Genomic DNA, 19,707 nt, shown 5'->3' on the forward strand with positions numbered 1-19,707 from the left:
TAACTTGAAAATGACAATCTAATTGCTTCGAAAAATCTGTAAAAAACTTTAACCACTCTATACATAATAATACTATTTTAAGCATCTGCCATTAGATGGCGAGAATCGCTTCACGCGTAAATATGCATGTGGAAAAGTAAAAATAATTATATAAGTTTAATCCATTAAGTTCAGTCCATCATATTCAAAAGCATTCGGTTTTTTTGCTTTTCAGAGGAATGGTGCACGTGTCCAATAAAACTAAAAAATTAAAATTCGGGGCAAATACGTCGAATGAGCGGCATTTACCACGCTTCACGTGGTATAGCCCACGTATACAAATAAACCAATATCTTCTTCGGGCAAATTCAATTAATTTCGCTAGCTTATGTATTCGAGATTACGTGTAGGCATTGTTATGCGAGGTGGGAAAGGAGGGGGAGGGAGTCGGCTAACACACAACGACGTGTATTAGAAAATCGATATAATATATCACGAGCCGTGTACACGCGTGCACTCGACTAAAGCGAGAGAGGGTGAGAAAGAGAGAGAGGCGAGTGGAAAAAAATGAGAATCGCAACTCTTGACCCTGTAACGAGAAAACTTGTCGCTCGGCTATTTTCATCCGCAGGCAGTATACCGTAACAGGGGCTCATTCGACGAGAGAGTGAGAAAAAAAGGATAATTCTTCGCGGCACTTATACACACGTATAAAGAGGAAAAGGGGCTAATGAAGTTGAATGCAGCGCGGGCGCGAGGGAGAGCTACAACAGTCGCGCGTTATATTGAAAGGAAGAATTTGGCCGTTTACGAGTGATTGATGAAAAAAAGGAAGGAAAAAAAGAAGAAAATTCACGACTTGTTGGAGAAAAAGAAAGATATTACTTCCAGTCTAATTACAGGGACAATTAAAAGCCGTACGCCGCTGCTGCCGCTGCCCTGACAATGTGTATAAGTGTGCCGAGCCGAACAAAGGTACAGATCTCTCGATGCATATATCTATAAAACGTAAGCTGCAGTATAATGTATATAAGGCGCGGGACGGAGAGACATTATGACCTACAATTATACTCCATAACTCGCGGATATAGAAAAATCGAGGCCTCGTCGTTTCTCGAGCACTTTTTATCGAGGATATCCAGAATTGAATCGACGCGCGTCGATTTCGCTTGACATTCTGCTCGAGAAAAAGAGCCTAAAAGTGGACTCGAGCGCACGTAACGAAAGATGGACTCGCGTTCACTTTTCCACACATGCACACGCATACAGATATGAGCTAAACACACTTTCTGCAGAGTTTGCACAAATGAAGCCGCTGCTGATGCTGCTCTGGGTACACACTGGCGCCTGTGCTCTCATTCGAGTCGAAATACACGATGTTTAGGCATTAATGCATGTGTGCACACGCGTGGTCAGCCCGACTGAATACACGATTTTCATTCCACGTGAAAGTACACACATCGCGACTATACGATATCTTTCTCCCTCTCTCTTGAGTAGATCCCTTACTCACGAGGCTTTCCGCTATTATAATGTAGAATTTTTCACGCGTTAGTGTTTGTGTGGTCATATACGCACGTGTGTGAATTTCCCCTTGATGCAACTGCTGATCAACAAAGACACGCGCCTGACGATATCGTAAGGCCGGTGTAAATATTATTGTTTGGTCGAAATTTCAGCAGATGCAAATGGAAAATGCATATTCATGTATATTGGAAAATCCATTCGTGGTTAAACAGTGCTGTGTATTATATAATGTCTATGACTGATCCAAAGACACATAATACATTTTATACTCATCTACATGTGTAATGTGTATCGCAGATGCGATGCGCACTGTGCAATTTCGCGATCGCGAAATGACGATGACTATCTCGATAAAATACAAGGTAGGTACGTACGAGTTATTGACCTGCGCGACGCGGCCTGTTTTTCTCTCTTTTTCTCCAAATACATGTGTGGGTGCATACGATACAACTACGGAGCTTCGCTAAGTACAAAATATAAATTTCAATAATACAAGCTCGAGCTTGCGCGCTATATGCGCTACATGAGATACATTAGGGCTGATGACTCAGGATATTACACTCACGTGTGCTGTATGTGTAAACATATTCGCGACTCAAATAAATTCGACATGCTAGATCTGGGACACGCGATCGCATTCCCACAAATACCACATGCATATACGAAAGAGACTATTATAATTGTATTGTCGTTTCGATTCACAAAAACTTCGCGGTCGCCTACCTGTATATAAAAGCTCGCGATGTGTATACAATACATACACACACGCGCGCGCTCGCAAACTTATACGTAAGCGCTGTATACCGCGAGATAGGAAGTTATAGGCTGTTAACGAACGTCTAATATATATACACACGTGTATATGTGATGAGGTTGAGCGAGTCTGTGTTTGTGAGAGTGTCGATCGTTGTGCGACAACGACGTGGCGTATATTATACACATTCGGCTCGACGACGAGCGACGACGAGATATCAATCAGATCGATACTCGAGCAAGTGCGCGCGATTTATTGTTTCGAATGACGAATGAGCGCGTAAAGGTGAAAATGATCACGCGATACACACGTACGACACAGCTGCCGATGCGACAATTGTACTTTTCAACTCCTTATGCGCCCCGAAGATGCGAGTCGATGTACACGAGTGACATATCGCTTGACATATGTGGTAGGAAGTGCTTATATCGATATGTTTCCTATTAGACATGATCAATATTTTATGGATGTTTTTAGCTTAAGAGGACCATTAGAAATGGAATACTGATAACATTTTCACACTGCATCGAAACCTTTCTTAGATTTATATAATGATTTTAACTTTGCCACTTGCAGATTCACAGATTAAGGTACTCGCCATCTAGTGGTGAAAACTTGAAGTAGTATTATCGTACTTAAAGCGGTTGAAAATTGGTCTAAAATTGTTGAAAAACTTAAATTGTCAATTAAAATATAATTGTAACGTAATTGTAACAGAAAATCGCCAGAAACACGTTAATTAATTGCACTATTAAGAATATTAACATTAAAATGGAAGTAAGAGTGGAGAAAGTTCTTTTCCTTGACGTAAATTAATTCAAATTAATGTATAAGCATTTAGGTTGATTTAATTTGAATGAAAATTTAAGGATTTTTTCATGAATCATAAATCACATTAAATGTTAATGTAAAAAGTAGCTATCAGGGCGTTTGGTTCGGCGCTAGTTTTAGTTTAGTTCGGTCCCAATTCTGAGTGCTGAACTCATTGATGTTTGTACACACCGGGCTTTAACTTATTTAATTAGTTTTACTTTGCCACTTGTAGATTTACAGACAAATGTACTCGCCATCTAGTGGTGGAGCATAGCTTTAATAAAGATAATTATAAATTTCATGTGTAAAGGCATTAATCTTCAAAGAAAATGTTTAATGTTTTAGCAGAATCTTATTATGTATTTAAATTTAATTTTCAACAATATACCGGTGTAATGTAATTGAAAACATTTAAAACGATAAATTTTTGTTAACGGGCTATATCGATCAATTCTACTATAGGATTGCGTTCGCGTATTATGCGCACAGAGGATAATATTATGGATTATTTTGGCCGCCGAATAGACAGCTCGATGCGACGCGAGTCGATTTATCGCACGCGCGGTTAATGGCACGTAGGATAGCGATCGACGCCATATCGCAATAACCGCGAATATAATTAATGCAGCCGCGCCGAGACGAGACCTTATTATCCTTTCGATTATATTATCGCTTGAAACCATCGGGGGGCGCGCGTTGTTACTGACGCGCGTGTATGAGCTGCCATAAAAGAAAACTGAAAATCCGATTAAGTTTTTTTTGTTCTCGTGGCCGTACGTTTATTCATATAACACCTGCGCACCCGTCAAAAATGTTCACGTCGCGTCAAGTCATTACTTAAACGAATGAACCTCCATATAGCAACGAGTTTCGAGCTCATAGCTACAAGCGCGGAGTAAAATTCCGCTCGTCAAAGAGAAAAAGCGAAAACAATGAAGAATCATCCAATCAAAACTCGTTTCAACGCCTGCGTTAATTTTTCACCATAATAAACGACCATATGCAACGTAATATTATATAATACGGACACAAATAAGTAACATATATATAGACAACGGCAGCGATCGCGGTGGCACTGGCGAAGCGTATCCCCACGAGTCGAGACCTATAGGACGGCAGAGAAAAGTGGAGGGGGAGGAATATCGAAATGACACAACGCATTTACTTAATTAATCGCTGGAATACGTCGGCCTGATGGGTTCGCGCGCGCGTCCGATCGATGTATTATTATAGTGTATGTATAAACACACACACACACACATACATCGCGAATTATATACATAATAAACTTCGAGAGAGGGTGAGGGAATTGCGAGAAATAATGGAAAGTATAGATATATATGAATTTTAACGATGGCGCGCCTCCGAGCTGGATTCTGTTCCCGATATTACGTGTGCATGTGCCCGCGTGTGCGTATCGAATAGGCTGCGTCTGTGTATGTATACGTAGGGCATGCAGTGCTATTGATTATAATTTAGTCGCGCACCAGTACATTATTCATTGTCTAATTCGACACGCATGTTGTTCTCTCTCTTCAACTTTATATATTCGATGCATTCGTGCGACTCGCCCATATACATACACGACTCTCTCATATGCTGATCTTTGCATCTTGAGTCGAGTATTAAATGTGTACACCAGCTCGAGGCTCTCTCCGGTGGAGCTGCTGCACAGGTCATTCCGTTATATTATGTTCGGCTGCGACTTGTTACAGAAATGACAGTTTGCGTTATTGCTTTACTGCAGTAGCAGCTTACGTACTACAGCGCGCGAGTCAAGAGGGATGCACACACACACATACACACACACACACACGTGCAGCAGTGCTGCATCGCAGCTGTACACGATGGAGGCTTCATTAATATACATTGGATACGATGCATGATCAGCTGGCTGGGCGCTGGTGCAGCGCAGCAGTAATTTACTTAATCAACGTGAAAACTTGTCATTTTGAGCGTAACGGCCGTCCACGTATCGTTGAATATACGTATATAGAAAGTCCGCGCCAGCAGTAAGCTCGCGCTGCCTCATCTCCTCTCGATTCCCCACCCCGTCATAAAACTCACCCCGATTAATAATTCAAGATGATATTTTTGTACCGAGCTGCTATATACCTTCGATTTTTGCAAACTGCGCGGGGAAGATCAAGTTTGCAGTCGCCGCGTGTAATATTGAAGTGATATCGATTTCTCTCGCGGCTATATGTACATTTCTCCTCTTCTCAGACTCTCTCACTCGCCGAGCTAACCATCCTCGACATTCGAGTTACAAGGGATTCGATTTCATAATTAAATAGTTTCCCTCCTCTCTCCCTGTAGCTGACTGGGCGCGAGCGCTACTCTCTCTCTCTCTCTCTCTCTCTGCGCTCTATAAGCCACATAGACGTATGAATACCGTAATTCGATCTTTTTATCCTAGAAATTATTTATCTGTTATATTTTTTCTCTCCGCGATGGGAAAATTCAACGCGAGCTTAACGGCGAGGCGGGGAATAGATTTTAATCCCTCGGCGCTACGGGGTAGCGCGTGTGCGAAATCTCCAAGCTCGAAAAATATGCAAGCCGCGAAGCAAATAAAATCAAGCGCGATAGTACGTATAATATATAAGCGAAACAAAATCAAGCCGTGTGAAAAGTTACGGACGCAAAAAAGGATCGTATACTAGCTTGTATATAGCGTAAAGCCGAAAAGCTCGAGAGCACGAGGATAGCTTCGACACATGTCACGCTGATGTTCTACCACGTTACTGTTGCCGCATGGTTATATTATATATTCAAACAATATAAGGCGTTTAATTTTGCTCAAACAAGGAAAGCTAAACACAGATTAGTAGGGGGCACCCATTTTTTTACAGTAAGTTTTATTTCTATGGGAGACTTTATTTTGCACTTCTCGGTAATAAAAGTGCTTTGACTTATACAATTATTTTGACTTTGTCTCTTGCAGATTTACAGATAATGGCACTCGCCATCTAGCGTTCGAAGCTAGCTTTTATTTTGATTGAATTTTCATACAATTTTTGAGAAAAATTAATCAGTATTAAAACCTTAATTTTCCATTTATTAAATGAATTTAAGAATATAGTTAAATCTCTTTTGTTCATTTTTTTGAATTAAAAATGTAATGTATACAATTGAATTTTGATGCATTTTCGTGCGGTTTATGTATAGAAAAATAAATCAGTACTCATAACTCTAGTCTATTTTGGTAAAGTACAGTCTGATTAAACATCTGCATTAAATTTACGGTTGTTTTTACAGTATACGATAGAAAACGATCTGGCACTGATAAAGCCCCTACTACGCTGCATTTGCGTTTTCTCGGTTGTGTAGAATTAAACGCTTCATAGTGCACCGTAGCTCGACTCATTTCGACGACGACGACGGCGACGACGACGTATGTGCAAGCAGTGACGTCACGGCCGCAGCTCGCGCAGCCATGTTTCGATCGTGACGTCAAGCGCGCAAGCAACTATATACCACGACGACGACGACGACGACGAATGCTTCGAGCTCGCTAACCTCGGCGCGACGCCGCGCGTTTGCGAACACGTTATGTTGTGCTATATATGCATTCTGACGCGAGGCACTAGTCTCTCTCTCTCTCTCTCTCTCTCTTTCGTATACGGACTCTGTGTGCCCGCCTGACTGCGAAAGCTCGTTCTCGTGCTCTGTGGCTCTCTCGGCCCGACTAGACGACATTGACGCGTCTTTAATGTACGAACACACACACACACGCACAAACGCATACACACGTATGTAATTGTATAGTTTGCTGCTATAGCCGTGTTAAAGCACGTTCACGCACGTGTGCTTATATTCATATACCAAAGCGAAACTTGCTATTTTTTACAATTGTGTACAAACGCGACTCGTTGCGCTGCGAAAATCGACAACTCGCGAGCTTTTCTTTCTCTTTTTCTCCCCCTAGCGCTTTGACTCTATATTTATACGTAACGCCTAACTGTTTGTATGTATGTATGTGTGTGTACTTCGGCACTTAAACAGTCCTAACGAAACGAGGCGAGAACTTCAAACTTTATGCGTCACAGCTGCGTGGAAAACTTGCAAAAATCATAAAATAAGCACATACGTGGCGCGTGCGAGGCCTACCTCGTATACGTGTAGGTAGATGAAGTGCGCGGAAAAAAACGATACGAATCGCGCCGCACGATGTCGCAGCCATTGTTCGCAGAGCTCGGCTTTTACTTTTTTGTCCGTTCGGCAAAGTCAAGTTATTTTGATACAGAGCTTGCACGTACACACACACACAAACGTGTCATGAGCATTACCACCAATGGAATATTTACCAATTTCCCGCGCGCGCGGTCTATAACATCTGTTGGTATTGATTTTTTTGCGATACAGCGGCGACGGCGGTGGCGGCATAATTGATTCTGCGGGCTCTCGCGCGCACGTACATACATATACCTACGTATATGCGGCGTACCGATGTGCTGCTCGTGTATCTCCAGCTTTTCAACTTTTTTTTTATTTCACTCGGCTTTTCCTCCATCCGTTATTATATTCATCGTCTATATTGATTGACGCGAGAGCGAGAGAGAAGTTGACTCTTTTTAGTTCACTTTTAATGGCAATAATTACTGCGTTGTGCACCTGCACTCACGCAGACAGATGTAAAACTGATACATGACATTAGAACTTTGTTCCAATTTCTGAGTGACGAAGAGAAAGAGAGAAAAAAATGAAAAGTAAACCATAGTTGAACGATCGCGGCGATATCTGTAATAATGAAAGACTGCGAAATCCATTCCTCGACGTTTTGCGACGATAACACAATTCACAATTGATTTCCAAGCTTGCTCTCCATTCATCCGTCCGACTAGCCTTCAAAGTTTTTCAAGCTCGAATTAAGAAAAAGTTCAATCGAACAGAAGAGAGCGCCCGAAGAAGCCTCTCATTTAAATTGCGCCTCATAATCCTCTTATCCGCACTCGCTGCTGCTGCTGTTGCCGGCAACTGGCACACTACTGCGCGCTCGTGATAATTGCTTATACTCTTTTGGCCGTCATTAGCGTTCATAAATATACATGTGCAGTCGGGGAAGTTTATCATTTCGATGCAGCAGCAGTAGCTTGGTCCGGCCCCCCGGTAGAGTTTCTTGTGCGTCGCGAAAATCCTATACATGCTTTATGTACTATATTATACAAGGGAGAGAGAGTCCAAAGTAGTACGAGTCAACGTGGAGTCAGACGCTAATGACAGTTTGTGCATGTAAGCGAATATTGCACTCTCTCTCTCTCTCTCTCTCTCCGAAACCCGAAACTCCCTTTCGCATATCTCACTCTCCAGTAAGCCCTGGCAATTGTCCAGCTGAGGGATTTTACGGTTCACGGCACTTTGTCGGGAGGCTTGGGCGCGCTAGCTTATGTGCATACGTACTAGCTGGCTGGCTTGCTTGCTCCGTGTAACTCGGGCGGCCCTTTCTGTTATATACCTATTCTACAATACGTATACGTATATATGTACAAAGGCGCCGTGCGCGCGATAGATTGAATGAGTCATTGGATTTTAGCCGACGACGAGCGCGCAAGGAGGAGCACGGCTCCGCGAGCTAAAGAGATTTTCATTCGCAGGCTGGCATCAACGTGTTCGCAGAGCTTTAACCAGCATGAAGGAGCTAAGTAATATGGGACACGTTCCTTTATTATTTTCCACTTTCGACCCCGGATTGATAATTTTATTCTATATTTTCTTGATTAGTATTATGGTAATTAGCACTCATGTAGATAGAAATTTACAAATTAGTCTTTACACTTTCGATCGATAAAATGAACTGTAACTTTTTATCATCTCTTACGTCGGCCTTAGTTAATTGAATTTTCGAAAATCATAAATAATGACCACATTATAAAAAATGGACAGATTGTCAGTTGTGCGAATTTAACACTTCAGTAAATATCTTGTTCTATCTGTTCAACGAAAGTAAGATTCGAACATCCAAGATTCTCGAATTCTAAAAGGTAAATTTCCGTTCCCTTCCATATTTCCATCCGATCCCCACGTACCATTCTGAACTCAATGAGAGTAAAGTATTCAAGTAAATTGACGATCTCAACGAAAAGGATGATCGATGCCTACACAAGTTATCTCCCATTTCCCTGATTTTCTCGAGAAATTCGCGCAAAACTCGACGGATATAAGGGAAAAAGTGAGGAAACAAGAAAAGAAAAAGGAGAACGCCCAAGTTTGCCGAAGACGAATAAGCAAAGTTACGATGATCCATCGCGAGAGCTCTCGCCCTTGTCGATTCGCATCCGAGATAAACTCGACTGGCGGCGGCTGGACGTCGCAACTATTTACCAAGTTATGAGGTCGTATACATTACAATTGTATCGCGTGTGTGTTAAAGTACGCCGCCGCCGCCGCCACAAATGTTGCAACACACTGCACAGCGCGTGTACGTGTCGAGCTATTTTGCGGCCGAGAAATTGCATGCCAAGAAACTAAAGCCGCGAGTGCACATGCAGCACACAGTTAGCCGCGGGAGTCATTTTTCCCCCGGAGCTCGATAACGTCAACGACTCGCTCGTGTACAGCGTCTCGACGTCTGTCGCGTGGATATACACGCGCATATACGTATATAAGTATATGTGCACGTGCGCAACGCACACTACAGCAGCGAGGTAAAACTTTGAATTGGATGGGATTTGCAAATTGTCGAGCGGGTTAACTTTTTGCGCACTCGGAGTAAGAGTATTTGCAATTACGCGCAACACGACCGGCGGAATCGTCGACGCGCCAACGACGAAGTAGTAGTAGAACGAGAGCGTATGTGGTCAGCCGCTCGGAAGGAATTGCGTTAAAAAAGTCTCTCGCGCAATCCGATAACTCGAGTATTTAACTCTTTATTCGGGATACACGATCCCTTGTAATACCGACGAGATCGAGTAGCAATGTAAGCGCTGAATATATGTGTCTTGCTGGGACATTTTTTGTTTAAGTAGAATGTTACTTGACATGTTTGGATCCTCAAAAATTTGACAATCAACTTCTCACTCTATTAATCAATACTATTCGATTTTTTTTTCGATGTGTCGCTTTTTTTTCGTGAATAAGAAAAAAAATTGAAAGGTAAAGATGCTTGTTGTTTTAATTTGTGTAACGAGTTTACATCTTGTCTGGTTCAATAAAAATTTAAGCTTGAATAGACTTCATTTGCGTCAACGTGTCCCATTGTTTAGTCGTCGTATTCTAATTTTAGAGCATCACTGTATATAAGTCCTTATATTATACACGTCATGCCTCGTGTTGTTTTCTCAAACGACGCGAACCTATCTAGCCTCGGAAAAACTTGGTTCGCAAGTGCGTCGCAAACGAGGTAAATAGACCGAATCGTATTAGCGTGGACATTGTTCACGCGCGTCGAGGTAAATTGGCACGCGCGCGTCGCAGCTCCAATAATTGCCTCGTGCGGTCTCGTTGCGTATTACGCGATCTTTAGAGCCAAGCGCAAAACCACTAACCGTCTGCGCCAGCAGCAGTCCCTCCGGTGTACAGAGAGCCAGAATGAGAGATAGAGCATTTACCCAATCGCGAGGATATTTAATCTGTCACGAGGCGGTATCGTTGCGACGAAACAATGCGCTTCTTGAGAGACAGACTGAGAGAAGTCAAGCGATGCATCGTCGAGATCTAGCTAGCTAGCTAGCTGCGAGGTATACAATTGGCAATAGAGAGAGAGAGAAATATCGTGTGCGCACATAGGCCACATCCGTTTGATACGTTATATAGCTTTACAGGTACAAAAGGGAAAACGTAAGACTGGTAATATACACAAAAGCTCGAACGATCGACGTCGGGCGATGACGACGACGACGACGAGGAAGAGGAGGTGGAGGAAAACGACGACGATATAATTAGGTTATATAGATCGTGAAGAGAGAGAGCGAGAGAGAAAGACAAAAGCTTTGGCCTTAAATTTGCAAAGCTTGACTGATCGATTTGCTTGGGTGATTGATTAAAAGCTGACGATGACCTTTTTTCATATATACAAACAGACTCGCGCACCACAGCTCGCACACACACAAACACGATAATATATATACCGTTCCGTGCACACGTACAAACAATTTTTTTTCGACGTCTCTCTTTCTCTCTTACTTTGGCGCTGGGTGTCTCGCACGAGTAGCGATAAACAGGATCGATATCTTTGTCAGCAAATACGTCCCCGCGCTCGGAAAGGGAAACAATACGTTTCCCCGTACAGGGTCAGTAGGGTTGTTGCGCGGCCGAGAGATGTAAAGCCGCCGAAGAAGACCGTAAGAAGAAGAATGAGACGTAGAAAAGTCGAGGAAATTTGCACAACGATCAAATATTACCGAGCTTCGTGCCAAAACTCGGCTCTGTTTTCGGCTTCGCTTCGCCCTCTCCAAAGTACACACAGACACACACACACACACAGACGTAGACGCTAGGGAAGCAGAATCGACGAACTTTTTAGCTCGAGCTCGAGGCGTCTCCGGAGACGAGCGGATGTTTGATTAATTAACGCGCGCCGTCGAGAAACCGACACACTCACACTCACACGCATACGTACCTGACACACTCGAGCGCTTATCGATTTTATTTCGCATTATGTATGCCTGCACGTATACACACGTAATATACAGAGAAATTCTCTTCTCCGTGCGTACGGTGAATATGTTATTATGTATAATAATCGCTCGCGATGATCGCGACAGAAAAGAAGAGCTGCGCCGTCATTGCATCGCGTCACACGGCATGTAGCCACAGCGTATAAGCTGCGAGAAATGCTTTAATTAAACTTCGAGCTCGCACACACGTGTCGTCGTAGTTGTCGGTTTTATCCAGGGAAGTTCGTTATTGTGAACGCGATCGCATGGAATGAGTATGGTATTGAGCTTTTTCGTCGACAATATTGAAAAAAGAGAAACAAAAAAAATTCGAACAAAAAGTAACAGTTACCATGAAGTTTCATATTATGATTCATATGGATGTTGGATAATGAAATCATCAGATCTTCATATGTGTGGTTTCATCGCTCAGCTGTACCTTTTACACACATACACATAAGTATCATTGTTCTGTATGATAAGAGGAATGAATAAAAACCTTCTCCATGATTTGAACACAAAAAATGAATGAATTCATAATTTTTTATTTACTTATTTCATTTTTTTAACACGCAGCCGAATTTTGGCCTGCAGCAGCCAAACAAATATGATATAAATCTTTGTTCATTAGCTCACTGACGATTATATTACAGCAGACAATCGGCAATTGGTGGCGCGTTAGCTCCAAGAAAGAACTTCGGGCCCAATCCCGGAAAAATCTTCTTGGTAATATCTTGCAGAGATGCGCGACACAAACATTCTGAGGTCTTATGGGTAACCTCAACCATAGTCTCGAACTCATAACCTCCTTGTAGTACTCTTCGCATGTAATTACGTTCGCCGCCTCGTCAGGTCGTAACCGAACCAGGTCGTAGAGTGAGCAATTCGGATTTATCATTAATTCTTTCGCGTTTTTCGCAAACTCCTCGTTGTTATACCATTGGTCTTCAAAATTTGTAGTATCGTCGAGCAATCCGATATCGTCAAATATTTTCATGAACATCAGGGCATCGCTTCGATCCAATTCGATTCCTTCTTTTTTCAAGCGCTCAATGATCATCAGAGCACCAGACGCCAGCTTTAAATTACAATTGATCGTAGCTTTTCCAAATCGTGATTTCAGTGCATCGGCAAATTGATTTTCAGTGGGAAAAACGAAGTTGGACAAATCAGCCCCATGATCTAAGAGTACACCGACGGTCTTCGGTAAGAAATTTGATATGGCCCGATCCAACGGGGTCCAGCCCAAGTAATCCCGGGCATCTACTTGTACCGTCTGATTTACTTCTTTGCAAATCTTGAAGAATAGCTCCGCTAAGCTATCACCGCGATTTTTGCAAATAACGTGCAGAGGAGTCAATCCTTCCACGTTGGCTAAATTAGGATTGGCTCCTTTTCTTAGCAGCAACTCGGTCAAATTACCATCGTCGTGATCCAGTGCTAAATGTAGCGGTGTGTTACCTTTCTCGTCTTGGGCGTCGACTTGTAACGTATGATTCTTTTCGTCACAGATCTTGAAAAAAAAATCCACCATGCTGTCATCGAGGTAGCTGTTCTTGTCGATGATGTGCAAAGGTGTTGATCCTTGCGCATTGCCTAAATTAGGATCAGCGCCATAGGATATCAGCAAGTCGACGACATTCACATGGCCGTATTCCACAGCCAAGTATAGCGGCGAAGGAATTTTTTCTTGCGCAAGGCAGTTGGGATCCTGGCCGAGTTCGAGAAATTTCTCGACAACGTCGGTGCAGTCGTACTCGCAGGCGATGTGAAAATGTGTTAAGTCTATCTTTTCGTCGATGTAATTAATGTCGAAGCTATCGTATATTTTAAATAATTCATGGACCACGTAATAACAATTGTCTGCCCAGCCTTTAACAGCATGATGCACTGGCGTGGTGCGACGCAAAGATGGCTCCCCACCTTCGCCAACGTCAGGCTTGTCCTTGTACCCGGAACTAACCACAAAACTGAGCACAGCTTCGGAATTCAGACACTTTTTGAGAAGCCAATCCATTTCTTCGCGACGAAATATTTTCCGAAGATCTGGATACGGGCCCTGCTAATCTTCGATTATGGGCTCGAGTTGTTCATTGAGAGGACAACCTTCATCATCTTTTTCCATCTCCTCAGTGGCTATGTCTCGCATACACCTCAATTTTCGTAAATTTTCGACTATCTCTTGGTGATTCCTAATTGCAGAATTGATGTCGTATTGGCCATCGTCTTCGGCACCGATACCGCCGAAATATACGTCAAATTCGTCGTTGGTCATCGTTTTTCTCGCACTTGCACACAACGCACAATAGCTTCTAATTTAAGGTTATTTTGAACTTTCTTTTCAAGAGCCACTCGTGACTCGAGGTTGTCAATGCGATCGTACTTTGTTTTTTACGCTGCGCTGTCGACTCGTAGCATAAACTGCATCAAGAATCAAGATGGCAGTGCGAATCGCGAGCTATGCGTTGTTTGCCTGATCAGCACCACGCACGAACACACACTGGCAAGCGAAAGAGAGAGAGACAGAGATACGCGACACTAGAACATCAACATTTCAGAGCACATAAACGTCGAACAGACGATTATCGCGTTCGCTTGTTTTTTCATGATCTAGCCACCCTATCGATAATGATGAGGAAAACGCACGATATTTGCGACAATTCGACATGAATAGAACGAATAGAAATAATAGACATCGATCGATTATATCCCATCGAATTCTGAGATGACAGACACGTAACTAACTCGCACGTCCGCAGTTATTTCGTTGATTCAGAAAAAAAAAATAATCAACGCCGCTTCGGCTTTCCGAGCATTTGTTTACGGCAAAATGTTTTAATATACCTAAGACGCGGCACAGCTTGAAAATGGTCACGCGCGGATATATATGTCAACGAACTCGACGCTTTAGTTTCTTTTGTATAAGCTGCAGCCGCGAGGGCCACGTGTGTATATAGTGTATACTACCCGCTGCAATATATACGTCTGTAATGTATGTGTGCTCGGTGTATGAAACATACAGGTAAGTTCGTGTGAAAAGGGCCATGTCGCTCGCAACTTTTCGTTAAGCATAAACAAGAAACACATTCAAGGATTTATACTTGTATACGTGTGCGCATTTCGCAGGTACCAGGTAAACTGTAAATGTTAAAAAAAAGAGCCTTTTGAAACGAACGTATTTGAATCTGCGCGAAAAAGCACACGTTGTTTGAAATATTTTCCTCGTGTATATTCCGTTATTTTGCGTGTGTATGCATGTGCGTGCACGCAAAAGTATAGTAGTGGCTCCTTTCAAAACGTTTAATACTCCTGGACTTGTTTAGCATATGTAAACTTGGTCGAATGGGACTTTTTTTCTTCTTTCTTTCTCGATGCACATGTCGAGTTATGCTCGCCAAGGGGTCGCTTTTGTTTATTGTACCTCGTATACGAGTGCAATCAAGCGAATGAAAAAGGAAAAGTCCGCGGGTCGAGCCAAAAATGTTCTTTTAAAATTACATCGCGAGAAAGCAGTGGAAATCTCGGCAATAATAATTGAAATTTCAAAGAAAAGACGAAATACGCACCGAGCTCGAGGAGGCGAGAAAGAGAGACAGAGAGGGTAAGTACAATATTAGCGGCGAAATATCTCGGCTTTGCGCTATACGTACAGCCACAAAGCTCTATATGTATGCAGCTGTGTTGATATATAGAAATGAGGTGCAGACAGAAAGCTAAATACCAGCAGCTAAAACGTATGCTAATAGATGGTGTGTAAATCGGAATTAATCTCCAGGAATTGAGCTCAAACTTATTTGCATATATGCACGTGTTGCGTGAAATGATATTCTCACACACACACATACATAAGCTGCATGCACACGTACGTTATATCGCGCGACGACGTTGTTGAGCTCTCGTGTACCGCATTGACCCGTTTATTGCGCCAGCCACGAGATTTTAAACTGCGTTTTCCCTTCAAAAACTTTCGCCGTCGTCGTCGTCGTCGTTGTTGTTGTTATCGTCGTCGTTGTCGACCGTATCATATACACATGCGCCGAAAAGTCATCCCTCCGTCCTCCCGTCGATGCAGAAAAGAGAAAAAAAGACTCGACAAGTTCGACGAATCGCATAGGAAATGTAGGTCGCAAATTTTGACGAGAGAGAGTAAAAGAAAGAAAAAGCAGCAATTCCCTGTATCTACTTACATATATCTAGATCATCTTACGTCTCGTTTCGCGTCGTTGCACCGTGTATATAATCGTAATTCATCATTGGATTACGTTGGTCCCGGTAAGTGAGCATTATACAACGTAGAATGAAATAAAAAAAGAAGAGAGAGAAGAGAGGAGGAATTTTATAATAGATGCGTGCCTCGTGTAATGGCTGTATATATTTATAGAGACTGGGAGTCGCAGCGAAGCATAAAAAGTCGTTATAAAATACGCGAGCTGCAGCCGCTATATATATCGTATATATACATCACAGTTTGCACGATAAGGTCCCTGCGAAATACAATATACATTGGCATTTCGTGCATGCTATACTCGCTCGCTGTAGTGTGCAGCAGTATTGGTAGAGTAGTAGTATAGCCTAGCAGTAGTTGACCCTAGTTCACCTCGCGTTCAGGCACATACAGACACACGCACACACGTAAGCGTTTACTCCAGTGTAGAAGAAAGAAAGAGAGCGAGACTTTACCCCCGGTGTCTCTCTCTCTCTCTCTCTCTTTCTCTCTGTGTCTCTGTGTTATAGAGCGCATGCAAAGCTCGAGACACACTATGTACGTGGAAAAGCGTCGAACTTTTCAATATAGAAAGCGGCGCACGAGTCTTTTTTTTTTCGCACAATTTTTCACTGGTACTCGGTACAATACGCGTGTGCACCTACGCGATTCCCATTCTTTCTTACTCTCTCTTGCGCGAGCTATGTCTAGTGTTCTTTTGCGCTCGCTGCTGCTGCTGCTGCTGCTACTGCCTGCGGTCTCGAGTGCGACGCTATACGTGTGTGCTTATTCATCGTGTGCAGTACGAGGCAGATAAGAAGAAGAAGAAAAAAAAGAAGAGTATAGAAGAAGAAAAGAAAAGTAGAAAAGCTGCGCGCGGAGTAGAGAGAGAAGATATCTCCAAAAGCCAAGACGACGACGACGAAGAGGAAGAAGAAGACGGAGCAACGTAAGAACGAGAGCCGAGGAAGAAGGGTCTACTCGAGACGTTGATAATGGTGCGGTGCGGTACACATCATATATATACGCTGCCTGTGCACCCCCTTACACGCACGTATCTATATACGCTTGGCATATACGCACACTTGTACATGTGCGCGCCTGCTGTTATGTAGCTTATACGTACGCGAGCACCCGCGACCAGCCGTGAACCGACGAGTGTATACACTTGCACCGTGTGTGCGTCGTGCCCCCGCGTGCAATATGTGCTTGTGTCTGTGTGTATGCACCATAATAATACAATACCACCTCTGTCCGACACAAAGTTGGACAACACAAAATTTTCCGCATAAATTCAAGAGAATAAAATGAAATTACATAGAAAAAAAAGAAGCAAGCCGAAGGAGTATACACACGCGCGCGCGCATTGTCATTGTTATAATGTTATGCTTGCCGTGTACAATATGTATGTTGTAAGAGAGAGAGAGATATGTAGAGCCGTGCGGGGTGCTCAACCACGTATAACATACACCTCTCGCAATCTATATTAAATTTGTGTCTCGCTCGCATGTCTCGGGTGTTAATACTCGAATATTTTTCCGCTGCATCGTAATTGTTAATGTAATAATTTTTCTTAAACATACGCGACTTTATAGTCGATGACTTTATGACTTACCTCTAATGGGAGGCAGGCTCTGGATGAGGCCATGTTGTCACTACATGCGTGTGTTATAATCTCCACACTGCCGTAACAATAAATTCACTATATTTCCTTTTTTCGGCTTCTGTAGAAAAAGCTCCGATCCGCACCGCCGCCGCCTGTACAACTATATTTTTCACACTCCGCTCCTCTCTAGCCCTCGCTCGCTCTCTCTCGTACTCTCTCTCTCTCTCTCTTTCTCTCTCTCACTTTATCTCACTGTGTCGCTCTGATAATGCCTGCACTTACAGCCTCCTACCACGCATACTCTCTCTACTACACTCGTATAGACGCGAAACCCACCCACTACTGGCACACATATAACATGTGTGTGTGTGTCAATGTGTGTGCACGGGCCGCCAGCGAGCGCGCGACCGTATGTACGTAGGTGTGTGTATCCACTATCCACTGGCCTGTTCTGTGCTGATTGCGTGTATGTAATCTATATAAAGTGTAATTGTGTGTGTACGTAGCACTTTTTTAACGATGGAAAACCGAACGACGAAGCCGAGCTAGAGAGAGAGAGAGATAGAGAGGCTAGGATATAGGTGCTAGAGCAAGCTATACGACGATGAGAGCGCACACTCGAACTTCTCTCTTCTTTTGCACACACACACACACACTCATACACACACACCACCAGGAGCGAGCGAGCGAGAGAGAGAGAGAACACACTGGGGAGGGCACACGCGCACTGCTATACTTTTGCTTTTAACCAGTGATCTGCTTCTCTTCTGCTTCTGCTTGTTCGTCTTCTTCGTCTGCTTGTAATCTTCTTCTCTTTCTGCTGGTGGGCTTCGTTTCAGCAATACCTTCCCTTTACCGCTCAACGGTTCACGAGATTTTCATTAAATTCATCCGTATATATCGCAGTGATTATTAGCGCAGCGACACCAAACCTCGACGTGTGAAAATCTTCGAAGGGGGGTAGGAGGGGGGAGGGCCTTTCTTCTCTCGTCGCGGGTACACCAGAATCCAACTCGGTTTTTTGAACTCGAATGTAGCGAGATATATTTGAACTGCTTGTGTATTGCCGCTGCTGCCTCTATCCCGATTCGATGCCGCTCCCTCTTGCTGGGACTTTTTTTTTCTTTTTCGTCGTCAGCTTTACCGAATTTTCGCTCACAAAAACACGTAATAAAGCACGTCAACCACCGCTGTAAACTTTACTGCTGCTCATGTCTCGCGGATATATTCGCACTATCGCTGCAAGTACGATGGCTCACGAGTTACACGTGTCATTATATCGATGTAGATGTAATGTATTCACGACGATAGACTCGATGAATAAAAATTGCTGTGCTTTCGCTCGTTCTCGATCCTTTCTTGCTTTCACACGTTGCAGAGCTTGTCAACTAGAACAATTGCGATGAGTCAAGTCTATATATATATACACCGCTGCAAGCTATAACGAACGACAACACAAATTTTATATGTATGTATATAGGCGTGATACGATATGCTTTCTCGTGACCAGGAGCCGGACGACTGCGCGCTCGTTGCTCTACTCCCACCTTTTGCGAAATGTGAACAGCCTGACTGATGTGCGCCAGCCAGCGCCGCTAGAGTCTGCGCGCAAGCTCGCAGTTTTCGCAGCTCGAAAAGCTCGCAAGCTCGTCGACTGCGCTATTCTCCGTGCATGCTGCAAGCTGTATTTCTCTCTCTCTCTCTCTCTCTCTCGCTCCTTTTTTTCTACAGAAAGTACACGTGCACTACCGTAGATAAGCCAAGTGCAGCACCATCCAGCTCTCTATGCGCGCACGAAAAACGCAGTAGCGTACATTATTATAACCGTTATATTATTGCGCCCGGTCGGGGTACGGGGATCGCGTTATTTTGCCACCGAGAACTTGCGGATCGCATCCGCTGCAGTTCGCAAGCTCCGTTTGAGAGTCGAGCTTACGGGAACTTTTATTAGTGTTTTTTTGAAAAATGATCGCTCGAATTGTTTAGAAAGAGAGAATAGGGATGAGAAATGATGGAGTATATTACTCACGGTTACAAGAAAAATACGATAGGGGAAAAGAGAGAGAAAAAAAGTAGGGGACTCTAGAGAAGTGCGATTGGATCGTTGCTATCCGAAACGGATAGATGATATTATTTTCATGTTGCGCCATTGGCCATGCGCAATGGGATTGTCGTTGTACCGTCGAGCAACGACGACGACGACGTTCGCCCTGCTCTGTAGCCACCA

General features: G+C 43.3%; 1 protein-coding gene across 17 annotated transcripts in view; it reads right to left on the reverse strand.

The window, feature by feature from the left end:
- LOC106650160 (voltage-dependent calcium channel type A subunit alpha-1) overlaps window positions 1–19,707 on the reverse strand; it is a 138,728-nt gene that overhangs the window by 44,084 nt on the left and 74,937 nt on the right. The window contains exons 1-2 of one of the 17 annotated variants that reach the window (XM_023463398.1): window positions 18,217–18,978; window positions 17,490–17,632 (exon numbers count right to left, since the gene is read on the reverse strand). The exons of the other annotated variants lie outside the window; for them this stretch is intronic. The gene's annotated coding sequence lies outside the window, so the exon portion shown is untranslated. Of the gene's footprint in view, window positions 1–17,489; window positions 17,633–18,216; window positions 18,979–19,707 lie in introns of those variants that run through there. 17 annotated transcript variants of the gene reach the window in all.

This window comes from Trichogramma pretiosum, unplaced genomic scaffold, assembly GCF_000599845.2.
Source record: "Trichogramma pretiosum strain Unisexual culture from Peru unplaced genomic scaffold, Tpre_2.0 scaffold121, whole genome shotgun sequence".
NCBI lineage: Eukaryota > Metazoa > Arthropoda > Insecta > Hymenoptera > Trichogrammatidae > Trichogramma > Trichogramma pretiosum.